At 33.0% G+C, this 13,245-nt stretch overlaps 1 protein-coding gene and 1 pseudogene across 1 annotated transcript in view; one reads left to right on the top strand and one right to left on the bottom strand.

Annotated features, from left to right (window-relative positions):
- Fs (Follistatin) overlaps positions 1-13,245 on the top strand; it is a 278,287-nt gene that overhangs the window by 194,453 nt on the left and 70,589 nt on the right. The gene's annotated exons all lie outside the window — the stretch shown is intronic.
- Positions 596-3,121, bottom strand: LOC140448203 (uncharacterized; annotated as a pseudogene).

Here is a 13,245-nt window from a genome sequence, read left to right as displayed (position 1 = left end):
CTATGGTCAAATTCAAGAGAAGGTCTTCCCTAAAACAGTACATTCCACTACAACCAAGAAAATGGGGAATAAAAATGTGGCAAAAGTCTGACTCTTTTACCGGTAACGTATATGACCTTAACATCTACTCTGGTAAAGATATTAAAGCTGTTGCTGGTACTGTAGGTGAACGTGTGATAAAAGTGTGGTGGTGTATGCTTCTGTTTCGACAAGTTTTTCACAATTATATAAGCAATCATAAAAATATACTAAAATTTGAAGTGAGATGTCAAGAGGTGAGTCTGATTTTTAAGTTTTGGATGCTGGAGTACTGAGTACTAGTTAGCAAGACACAAAAAGTGTGTTACTTATGTCTAACTGTCATAATATATCTATATTACTCACTGTGAAAAACCTTTTCCTACCCTAAAATTGACACTGACTTTGCCTAACGTGGACACAATGGTTTTATTTGTGAAAACTACTTTTATTTGCTAGTATATAAAGAAAAGCACACTTTTCTCTGAAGAAATTCGGTAGAGACGGTATTAAATGCTCTCTCTACATCTAAGAAAGTCGCTACTGTCCATTTTGTATATATTATTATTATATACCATTATTTTGGTATATCCTCCTTCGTAGTTAAATTTCTATAAAAATTATTAAATGTTTCTGAAATATAAGGCAATAGCTCTATCAAGTTCTTTTTTTTATCGATGTTTATTGGATTGGGACCTTTATATGACAGAGGAATTTTTATGTTTTTAGGCCACGTATTACCTTTTCTTAAAAAACATACGCTTTTAAATGGTTCGTCTACATTTAAGCTACTTTTGTGTTCAAGGACACCAGGATTCTGTGAAAATCTCAACCATTTCATTTGTTTCCACATGACTCTTTCTCCTAAGTTGTTAATTTTTCTTTGTTGAAGGACATTCTTATACAAAGAAGAAAACTCAAGAAAATCCGATCTGCACATTTCAGTAACTAAAAAAGTTCGCTTATTTCCACATAGTCTTACCAAATTCATCCAGTCTCTTGGGTGTTCTATCGAACATGGATATCTTTTCTTTTTTTTCTCTATAATTGCGTGATCTGAATCACACTCCATGTGGGTGTGACCAGGAACAAGAAATTTGTGGTTAATGTATGATAGATTGGGATTCTCTTTTAAAACCATCATGAACATTGCAGGTAGAAAAGAGTTCTTGTTTTGTCCTGCACACGTATCAGAATATAAGGTGATCTCTTTTATTTCAGGTGAAATATGTGAAATCTGCTTGTATAAGCATGACGCAATCTGATTTGCACCCCGTCCAGCTACGCCCTCATGCCACATAAAACACATTGCTTGATTATCATTAAATCTATGTAATGTTAAATTAAAGGTCCACAACTGCCTTTTATAGAATATAGAATTGAAGTCTGAAGATCATGTGTGAGGAGACACTGTTGCAAATCAAACGTATAAATGATTTTTGATTCATTTTCTAACGCAGCATTTTTATCTATACGCTTAGCCTCATAAGCGTTTGATGCTTCTTGTTGGTGATTATCAAGAAGATTTTGAATTTCTTGCATTTTTTGTGCATCTTTAGTTGTTTTGGAATACTTCTTGATATTTGAATTTCGATACTGGGGTTTTCTCGTGAGGTAGCCATTTTGTGTATTCTTCATACATTCTTGTTAAGGTATAGTAATGAGGAAGATATATCTTTGATGAGTCACGACGACAATAGTGACTCTCATACGTTGGGATTGATCCAATGTGGACTCTTACTAATTGAATATCTTGTTCGGGAGTTTTGTTAGATGGTGAGGCAAGACCTCGCAAATCATCATGTGGCATTGCAGAAGCTGAAGAAATCTTGTTTTTTGTCACATCGGTTAGAAACCGTTTTGTATCGTTAAAAGTTTTTAGGAAACAACTTTGATAAACGTTAACTAGTAGTTGACCATTTAGTGGTAAAAAATATTTGTGTGACAGAAGCCTATTTTTATGTTTTTTGTTTTCTAATTTACGTTTTGTGGTTTTCTTTCCGTCTGTTGTTATAAGCCTAGCTATAAAAGACACGCGTTTGTTAAAGCTCGCTAAAGACCAATATTCTTTGAAAATTTCCTGTCGTTTTTCTTCAGTTATCCTGTCTTTGCATTTTAAGTGGCAACTTAATAGCTCCTTACATGTCCGTGCTTTTATAACCTTCCCACTTTTCGTGGTGTACGATAACCCAAGGTTTCTGTTCTGCTTTCGTTCCTCACGAATTAGCCTAGTTTCATTTTTTAGCGATTTTTGTCCAGGTTTATTTTTTTAAATTTCTCTTCCTGACTCATGTGCAATAAGTGCTGTTGTATCTTTTTGCAGCTTTTTCTTTGGGATGTGATTATCGGAGTCGGTATCACTTTCTTGTATATAATCTGGGTCCGTGTCACTATCATCAAACGCCTCCTCATTACCTGGATATTCCAGATAACCTTTGTCGTCGTTATCAATCCCACATACTTGATCAACTTCTTCCAAAGTCTTTCGAACATTCGGTTCACAGAAGGACAGTGAAGGTGCAGGACTTGATCTATTATCTTCATCTGCTAAGACAGGTTATTCAAGGAAAACACCGGCATTGCCCATCATGGAATTTTCATCTAAAACTCCAGATTAATATCAAATTTTTGAAAAACTAATAAATTTTGTCAAGTTTTTTTCCAGAAAAATGAAATTGTCACGCCAAAATTAGTTTTTACTTTTAATGGAAATTCGGTCCCCTCTAGAGGAAACCGAAAATATATTATTTTATGTATAAAATGATAAGAAATCTGAAATTGGAATTGAGTATGTAAGTTAAGCATCAACTTTTACATACATTAATTTTTAAAATTTTTAGAGATACAAATTAAAGTAACGCCACTGGTTAAAGTTAACCAAAAACAATAGGCATAGTCACCAAGTTATAGTTGAGTTGCATCTAGAAAACTTTTACGCAAAAATAAATGTTGTTAATCTAGTATGTCGTATAAAAAATAATGATATTACTGTTTTAATTATTATTGTACAGATAAATAAACAATTATTACCTTGGAGGTCTCCAGTATTTACATTATCTTCTTCCAACAGTTTGAAAATCAATTTGCTTCTTTGAGATGCCATAACCTCTAATTTTTATTTCTCACGGCTATTAGAGATTGTTCAAACACTCCTGACCATGAAGCTGCGCGAAGGCGGAGTCAAATTCACGTAAAGGCAGAAAGGTTCTATTGTAAGTGGAATCATACAGTGCATAGTACAATGCGTTTCGCATGGAAGTGGGGACTAAACCAAATTTCGTCTACTGCGCCGTGGTCAGTAGTGCTTGCACTATCTCTACTAAATAATAATCTCGAACAGGAATTGATGTTATATTACAACTAGGTGAGGTATACTATCACTACTACTACTTATTACATTTCTCTCGAATACTTAAAGCTCATTTAAAAGGTCAAAACAAAAGTGGATAAAACCAACAGTTGCACACGTGTAGTACTAAACCACAAATGACAGACAAGTCGATTGAACGGGAACAAAGCGGTCATTATTTTAATAGGGAAAAGCGAGGTAAGTCGACCTAAAACTGCACAGTTTGAATTTCTATTGCCGTAATAATATCTCAACATATATCATCAGTTTTCAATTTTGGAGTTAAAACATTTGTGATATGTCAACATATAATGTTTTTCCCTATATTTTTTATTGAGAATAGTAATATATTTTTACATATACCTTTATTCACAATCATATTTTACCAATAACTTTTGATATATTTGCACTTGTATCACTATTCACAAATATTAATCATAAAATTATATAGGGAAGACTATTATAACTAGACTTATTTCAGTTTTCTCTATAATTTTTTTCCTGTCTGGCAGATGGAGGCAAAACAAATAGTACTAGAATATTTATAACATTTTTCACTATATTAAATGATATTAAAAATACTTATATCATGTAACGCAAACAAATAACACCTGCTTGCCTATTAAATTGACTTATATCACTTCACCCTATCAAAGATACATGCATTTGAAAGTTGTATGTATGTTTAACTCATTTTTTACATTTTTCGACTTATATCACTTTTCCCCAACACCCGCCAATTATTTCTGGTTTTTTCTGATCACCACTATCTTCATCAATCCGATCATCTCTGTGCACAGTGGAAACAGCAATCACATTTTTTCCTTTCTTCGGTATACATATATGATACGGCAGTCATATCGTTGCTAAATGCAAAAACTGAAGAATATACCTGCCTAGTTTTAATTTGCGTTATTTCTGGCAAAGTGAAACAAGATTGCAAGAAAAATACAACTAAGAAACAGTGCAAATATTGTTACACATTTGATCGGGTGGGGTCTGTCAGGACAAACGGCCATGCAGCAGCTATTTAGAAATTTCAAAAACAGTTTTGTATAAAAAAAACGAATGGTATTTAGTTTCTAGGAAGGTACTGAAAAGATAGAAATTTAAAAAAATAAAATGAGAGAATTATCCGAAATTTTTATTTTGTCGTAGACTCACAGACCACACCCGATGAACGGAGAGTTAAAAAAAAATAGATTAAACGTTATACACGTTTCCTATTCTAACCAACTGTTATAAATTCAATATCTCTTTAACGGTCAGGATTCAATAATTATAATTTTCAACTAGAAAAACACTCACTGCTAATTAATATCGTGGGATATCTAAAATTACATCGGTACTTATTAGACAAAATGAAAATTCACTTTGTGTCACATAATTTCATTGAGAGATAATTAAAACCGATGCAATGTTCATTACTTCATTAATTTGTAATTATACCTACCTACTTTATAATTTGTTAATCTTTTATAACTGCATGTTAGCTTAAACTGCATCATAAACTATAAAGTTGCGCAAAACCCATCCTGTCTGTATTAAACGATAGTTTTAACCTACAGTGTATGTTAATCGAAAAGGAAATGACTGTCATTATATATGGATGATAATTAATTTCTTAAAGGGAAAGAATCAACTGAAAATCTCCGGTAAAATAAATGAAGACGTATATTTGGCGTTATGAGGTTAATCAATCTTATAAAAACGTTTTTTTAATTAAAAAAAAAAACACCTAAACGGTGCCTTGGTTATTTACAATTAGTTACAAAGATTAGACTAACTAGCAAATTTTCTTTATTAACAATCCTAAAACTAATTGTTGAGTTCTCCCCTCGTATTCTTTAATTTTTTAACTGACAAACATAGTCCTTAACACGAACAGGACTTAGACATAAATTATTTGCACTGAAAAGGTTTTACAGTAACTCGAAAGGTTTAGTTCTTTTGAGTCTTCTCACTATTCCATGCTGATCCAAACGTTGAATAGCGTCTACGTTTGCATGGCTATGAAGTTTTTTTTCATGCTTCTTTGCAAGTACTTCTGTGATAGAAAGTGAAGTGATTTGATAGAAAGTGAAGATGATGATGTCTTGGATTTGAAACATGGAATGGCTATTGGTAATGAGACTTGGAATACAATAAAAATACTTATGCACAACTGAAGCATGTTTAAACTTTCCTTAAATTATTCCCCTTAGAAAATTACTTGCACGCCACGTATGGTATATACTTAGCTAGAAACCTTAAAAATAACCCATAAGCAACGAGCGATTTGTCATGCCTTTTTCACAACAACGAAATAGTTCGTCATATGTTCCCTGCTCTTTTTATCTTTCATTTGTTAAATAGAAACCCTTCCTCTTAACAAAGAAGTTAGTTTTTATTGTCGAGCCACCCAGCCTACTTTCTAAGAAAAGCGGAGAGGTTGGTTTTCTATGAAATAATCTTTCCCGTCGAGAGAAAGTAGTAAGGTTAGAAATACGACCACACTAGCCTTGTCAATTAAGTATCATTTTCGCGTGGCACTCTTCGGCCAATACTTCCACTCTTTTTTATCCCTAGCTTGTCTAAGTATCAGAAATCGAGTTGATTGTCCGAGTTGATTCCTGTGGCATGCGGTTGTCTACATCAAACGGCGGTAAGTGTATTTTCAATTCACCAACATCCATATGTCTTCAAACAGTGCTTTCTACAATAAATATTTTCTCTTTTGTCATACAGACGTCTTCCAATTCGAGGACACAGAGTCACTTCTGTTTGCCGTTCTTCTTCCCTTTTATTTGTTCCTGCATCCATTCAGTTTCTTCTTCTTTCAGTGCCTATTCATTCCGAATATTGGCAATCATTCTGGCTATAATTATTTTATTGACTGATGCTTTAAATAGATTCGTTGTTGTTGTGGAGAACCATTTCCTCAGGTTCTTCAACCATGATATTCTCCTTCTCCCAATTCCTCGCTTTCCGAATACTTTACCCTGTAGGATTACCTTTAGTAATCTGTATTTAGTGCTGTTTCTTATTATATGTCCGAGATATTCCAACTTTCTCCTTTTAATGGTATACATCACCTCTCTTTCTTTGCCCACTCTTCGTAATACGGTCTCGTTGGTTATCTTGTCTGTCCATGATATCCTTAGAATTCGCCTGTACAGCCACATCTCGAAGGCTTCATGTTTTTTCTCCATTGCTTCAGTTAGTGTCCAGGATTCAACTCCGTAATACAATATTGAGAAGATATAACATCGTAGGAGCCTTACTTTTATCTCCAGATTAAGATTGTGGCTTTTAAAGAGTTTGGCCGTGTTATTGAATGCACTCCTAGCCTTCTCTATTCTACATTTTATTTCCTGTGAGTGATCCCATTGTTCATTTACTGTTGTTCCAAGATAGTTATACTGTTTTACTCGGTCCACTGGTGTATTATTGATAAGTAGTTGAGCGTCTCTAACTTTATTTTTGCTGATGATCATAAATTTAGTTTTTGTTATATTTACTTGAAGTCCAAATCTTTCACTTACTTCATTTACTTTGTTTATTAGTTGCTGTAAACTGTTCAAAATGTCTGCAAAAATAACGGTGTCGTCTGCATAACGGATGTTGTTTAGGCGTTCTCCATTTAGAAGTATTCCATGTTCGCATTTTTCCAAGGCTTCACTAAATATTTCCTCTGAATATAGATTAAATAATATAGGTGAAAGTATACAACCTTGTCTAACGCCTCGTAGAATCTGGATCATTTCCGTTGGTTCACCTCCAAAATTCGTTCTTATTGTGGCTGATTGGTTCCAGTATAAATTTTGTATTATACGCCGATCTTTATCATCCATTTGGGCTTTTGTTAGAATATCCATCATTTTTTGGTGTTGAACTGTATCAAATGCTTTTTGGTAGTCCACAAAGCAGGTGTAAATATCGCAAGTCATATCTCTGCATCTTTGAAATAATACTTGTAGACTAAACAGTGCATCTCTTGTACCTACGCCTTTCATGAATCCAAACTGTGTGTCTTGTATTCTCTCTTCGCATAGCTTGTATATTCTACGATGTATAATTTTAAGAAAAAGTTTTAATGTATGGCTCATTAGACTTATTAGCCTATATTCTCCGCACTTTTTTGCTCCCTGTTTCTTTGGTAAGGTAATAAATTCTGAAAGTAGCCAATCTTTTGGGATATTGCCTGTGTCATAGATATTATTGAAGATTTTACATAGTACTCTTAAAGATTCATCATCAAGAAGTTTAAGAAATTCAGATTGTACTCCGTCTGGTCCTGGAGCTCTACCTTCTTTTAGTGATATTATGGCTGCTCTTATTTCTGCCACTAGTATAGGCGGTCCTGTTTCCGTAGGTATTGGGGGCTGGTTCTCTCTCTCATCAAAAAATAAGTTTCTTATGTAATTTTTCCAGGTATCATTGATACTCTCTTTGTCCACGATTATCTCTCCATTGTCATTAACAAGTTTACTTATTCTTCTGTTTTTACATTTACCTGTAATTTCTCTTACCTTCTTATGCACGTTGAAGTCGTCGTATTTACTTTGGAGAATTTCGATTTCTTGGCATTTTTTCTCCAGTTCTTTCTGTTTGGCTTCTCTGATCTTTCTCTGTATCTCTCGCTGTAATGTTTTATACATGGAGTTATCGTTCTTGTTTTTCCTTCTTTCTTCCATTAGTTGCAGAATCTCCATTCAGTTTAGTCTAGTCTAATATGAGAATTGACTGATATGTTACCAGTACCTACTTTAATTTGTATTTCTTTAATATGTTGGAAAAGAAAACAGGCGAAGACGAAGCAGATCCTCACAACAAGAAATAGAAATAACAGATAGGGAAATGAGAACGGCCATAAAAGCAATCAAAAATAAGAAAGCACCGGGACTTGAAGGCATTTCACCTGAGCTTATAAAATACGGATCAAAAAAATTACACCGGATGATACAATGGATATTTCAGAAAGCCCATAAATGAAGAACAGCTCCCAAAGAAATGGACGGAAGCATATGACGTTTATATTTAAGAAAGGAGATAGAAAACGATGCGAAAACTACAGAGCAATAAGCGTAATATCATTAATAGGAAGATTATATGGGAAGATACTGCGAAAAAAGATAGAGCAAGCGATAAAAGGCAAAATCGGGGAGGATCAGGCAGGCCTCACGGCAGGAAGATCATGCATAGACCACATATACACACTGGAACAACTATTGGAAAAGAAAAAAGGAAAAAATAGAGATATACATTTGGAATTTGTGGACCTGAGAAAGGCGTATGACTCTGTACCAAGGTCAGAACTATGGGAGGCAGTGTAAAAATTAGAAATACAGACGGAACTCATAGAAGCTACAAAAGCTCTGTATAAAGAAAATAAAGTGTCCATTAAAATGGGAACAAGAATCATAGGAGACTTCACCACAACAAAAGGGCTTCTGCAGGGTTGTTCCACATCTCCAACCCTATTCAAAATATACTTAAAGAAAGTCTTGACTACATGGAAAAGAAAATGTGAAGGCATGGGAGTACCGGTACGGAACGAATACCTATATACGTTAAGCTTTGCAGACGATCAAGTAGTGATTGCACAAGACCAAGACGACCTCAGCTACATGATGAAGAAACTATAAGAAGAATATACCAAGGCTGGCCTAGATATTAACCTCGCGAAAACAGAGTACCTATCTACAAGCGAAGAAGACATAGAAGATCTACAGATTGATGACAACGTAACAATCAAAGGAAAGGATAAATTCAAATACTTGGGGTTTATAATCACGAAAAAGGCAACAACAGAGCAAGAAATTACACAAAGATTAGGACAAACAAGAACAGCAATCCGACAACTTAACTCAGTATGGTGGGATAGACACCTAAATATGAAGACAAAAACACAGATTTATAAAACATTAGTGCGAAGTATTATGATATATGGGGCTGAAAATTGGATTATAAACAAGAAAAACAGCAGTAAGATAGTAGCAACAGATATGGAATGCCTGCGAAGATGCTGCAGAGTAACAAGAATGTATAGGAGAAGAAATGACGAAATAAAGCAAAGAACATCAATAGAAACAGACATACTAACATATATAGAACAAAAAAGACTAAAGTGGTAAGAAGAACTAGCGACAGCAGATGGATAAAGAGAATAACCGAATGGAGCCCCATAGGAAGGAGGAAAAGAGGACGACCCCGAAAATCCTGGAGGAACGAAGTAGACCACGCCATGAGTAAGAGGGGCCTAAACGATGGAGGATGGGACAACAGAGAGAGATGGAAACGGTTGAGCGAGGGAAGGCAGTGAATACTGTAGAATCCCTGAATATATATACAGACATCAAGACAAGAATTTTTGTTTGTTGTTTGTTATAACAAAACAAAGCAACCTTATCTCATATTTATAAATACACAACAATCTGATTAACGTATATTTATTATTTGGCATACTTCTCATAGCAAACATCTACTAATATGCATAAAATGGTGCTACTTAATATCACATAAATATTTTTAACGTTTGTTTAGACTATGAGTTTTATGGGTCCATTCAGATCGAACCAAGAATTTACATAATAGTCTAATCAACTTGGAATTTTATCGAAAACATCACGTTTTCATCACTAATTTTTCTATAAATTAGAGCAGTTTGTTTCAGCACTGATTAAATATTTTGTTTTAGAGAGATATACAAGTCTTAAATTTTATTTTTGTTTTGATATTTTTACAGAAAAAACAAACCAACTGCTTACAGATCCGGATTGCTAATTAAACGGATTTCAAAAACGGTACCTCAAATATACGAGATCTGGCATTAAGTTCCGAGACTGATTTTTTAAACTTTTTCTTTTTCTTAGTGCTTATATGTAGGCTTTAAAGCCTGTTTCTTCTTTAATATTAGCCTCCTCAGTTGTTTAAATTATCGCACCATATTTTTCTTGGTCTGTCAATATGTGTTCGTCCATTTGATGATTTATCTCGTGCTATTCGTACTATCCTATCCTCTGCCATTCTACTAATGTGTTCGTTCCACTCTTGTTTCCGTTTTGTTTTGTCACCCATCCATTTATGTCTTTTATATTGCATGCTCTTCTTATGTTTTCGCTTCTCTTCCTATCCAACAGACTCCCTGATATTCGTCAAACTATTTTTATCTTTGGTGTTTCTAGTAGTCGTCTCTTTTGAAGTTATACTTCTATACGCGCGCTCCACGTTGGAAATTTGTACGGGAGAAAATCGGTGAAATCATTAAATATGTAAGATAATGAGTACGAGAGAGACAGAGGATATATTTTCTCTCTCTTCCTCTCTCAAGAATAAAAATGTTCCTTTTGTATATATTTAATATTATATATATATATATATATATATATATATATATATATATATATATTATATATCTATAATACTCTATCTATATGTATATATATAACATAATATTTATTAATATTATTATTTATGTGATATGTTTTGATTATTTTAGTCTTTTGTATTTCAAAATAATAATCTCAATAAATCACTGTATGACCGAGAACTGTCAATTTTGAAATACGTTTGTGTCATGTCTAATTGGCAAATGTTTTACGTGTTTGGTTCATACGCTGGTGTATGTGAGTTCGAATCCCAATATGAATTTACTTTTTTATTTTTGAAATATTTAAAAACCCCACGTTCATTTTATTAAATGTATGTAGTATACGCAAAAATGCTAAATTTTAAAATAAAATGAAAATTTACAACATAATCCGAGTTGTTGGTTTTTGAAGTTATACTTCTATACGCACGATTGACTTTGGAAATTTGCACGGGAGTGAATCGGAAATTTGCACGGGAGTAACAAGCCTAGTTAGGCATGTTAAATTATAAATTAAAACTTGTAAATATCTCAAGAAAGTTTAAATGTGTACTTATATATACAACAAACAACAATTAAATATTGTATTTGTAAATGTCAGATAAATTGACAGTTGTATCACCAAACAATATTTTTTTTATTAATATTGTTATCATGGTAAATTAAACATATGCGTAATTAAGTTATGTATATTGTCATTTTTAAATACTTATGAATATTGCATTTTAATTTGTATTGTATTATTATATTGAATTATGTTGCAGTGTATTGTATTGTATTTTTACATTAATAACAAAATAAACAATGAATTTTACTGCAGAGTACTTGTAAAAAATTTTTTTTATTTCAATTCCTTTTATTCGCTCTGTGCGTGACTGACGCGACACCTACCGCCTTCATCTGACAGTTTTGGAGTCTACCAATTTTCAGGTTAAACATATGACATTAATGACATATGTTTGACATTGTTAAATACAGGCGAAATTGACAATTATTAATAATTAACTTTTTAACTATATTTTTTCAGTTTATGTACAAAATAAATGTAGTATTAAAAACTGGGTTTCTCAAAATTCATCATAATATATCTTTTTAAGCCCAAACGGAAAAGAAAAGTTAAAAATCTAGTACTGGCAAATCAAGTTTTTCACGTGAAAGAGCATATAATTAAAAACAGTAATAGTAAAAGTAATGATATAAAAGCTAAAGTCATCAGGCACTCTGCAGTTAGCTTGAAGCCTTATAAAATATCATTTAAGGTAAATTATTTAAATATTTCCTATTTTAATTGCATAAAAATGATGTTATGTGATATTTACTTTTTCATATTAATCGCACGGATCCATATTTTTCTTTTCTCTAATTTATATGTAATCTTTGGAAACCTATAAAAACTACACTTGCTATTTTTGCTATTATTAGCACAATTAAATACGCAATATGGATTTGCACACATTTTTGATAAAATTTATGCGTATAAAGACTCCAATTGTGTCATATTTCGCCGCTACGCACGCTGGCATCGTTTCAAGGTACCCCTACCATGGTCACGCACGGAGCGAATACATATATGAAAATAAAAATATATAATTACTATTTAAATGGGAATAAGCCACAATTAAAGGTTAAAATACGTTTATTGACGTTTCAATTTCCACTTCGGAAATCGTTCTATATATTATATATTTTCATCAAAATATTGATTCAATCCTTTATTTACTTACTATACTCCTATTACAGGTCAAATGTTTATATACAGCAAACGATGCACCATATACCTGTATACCTAATTATTTTTCTCTTTCTGCTCTCTCTTACCTATAGCATTACATATTTAATGATTGTGCAGATTGACTCCCATATAAATTTGTAACGACGAACGCGTGTATAGAAGTATAACTTCTACCGGCTGTCCCACTGGACTGCCACACCCGTTTTTTTTAGATATGTCAGGTCTTGTCTCCGCCGTGTATGTTAATATAGGTGTAATTGCTGCTTTATAGATTCTTGGTTTTGTGTCTTGTCTTAGATGTTTGTTTTTCCAGATTGTGTCATTAAGAGATCCCGCCAATTTACTTGCTTTTAAGCTTTCTTCGTACTTCTTCTTCAACATCTCCGTAACTAGTCATATCTATTCCTAGATATCTAAACCTTGCTTCCTGCTTTATTATTTTCCCATCAATTTCGATTTTACATCGTAGCGGGTATTTAGATGTTGTCATACATTTTGTTTTTTCTGTTGATATTATCATATTGTATTTCTTGGTTGCTGTATTGAAGATATATATTATGCAGTGATCGTTACACACATTTCTACTGCATATTTTACAAATTTGTTTTTGTTTCCTGTTTTTTTTTTTTTTTTCGTTGGGCACATGTGACACCTTTTCCTTGTTAAAACTGGAGGCTTTTCTAGTTTTTGCTTTTTATTGTGTGGTTTAACTTCCTGTAAGCATTTTTCAATACACTATTTTTTCCCATTCTAGTCCCCTTGATTTTCTTCTCAAAATTTGAGGCAACACTAATT

This window comes from Diabrotica undecimpunctata, chromosome 8, assembly GCF_040954645.1.
Source record: "Diabrotica undecimpunctata isolate CICGRU chromosome 8, icDiaUnde3, whole genome shotgun sequence".
Classification (NCBI taxonomy): Eukaryota; Metazoa; Arthropoda; class Insecta; order Coleoptera; family Chrysomelidae; genus Diabrotica; species Diabrotica undecimpunctata.
This window is presented reverse-complemented; position numbering and strand designations above follow the sequence as displayed.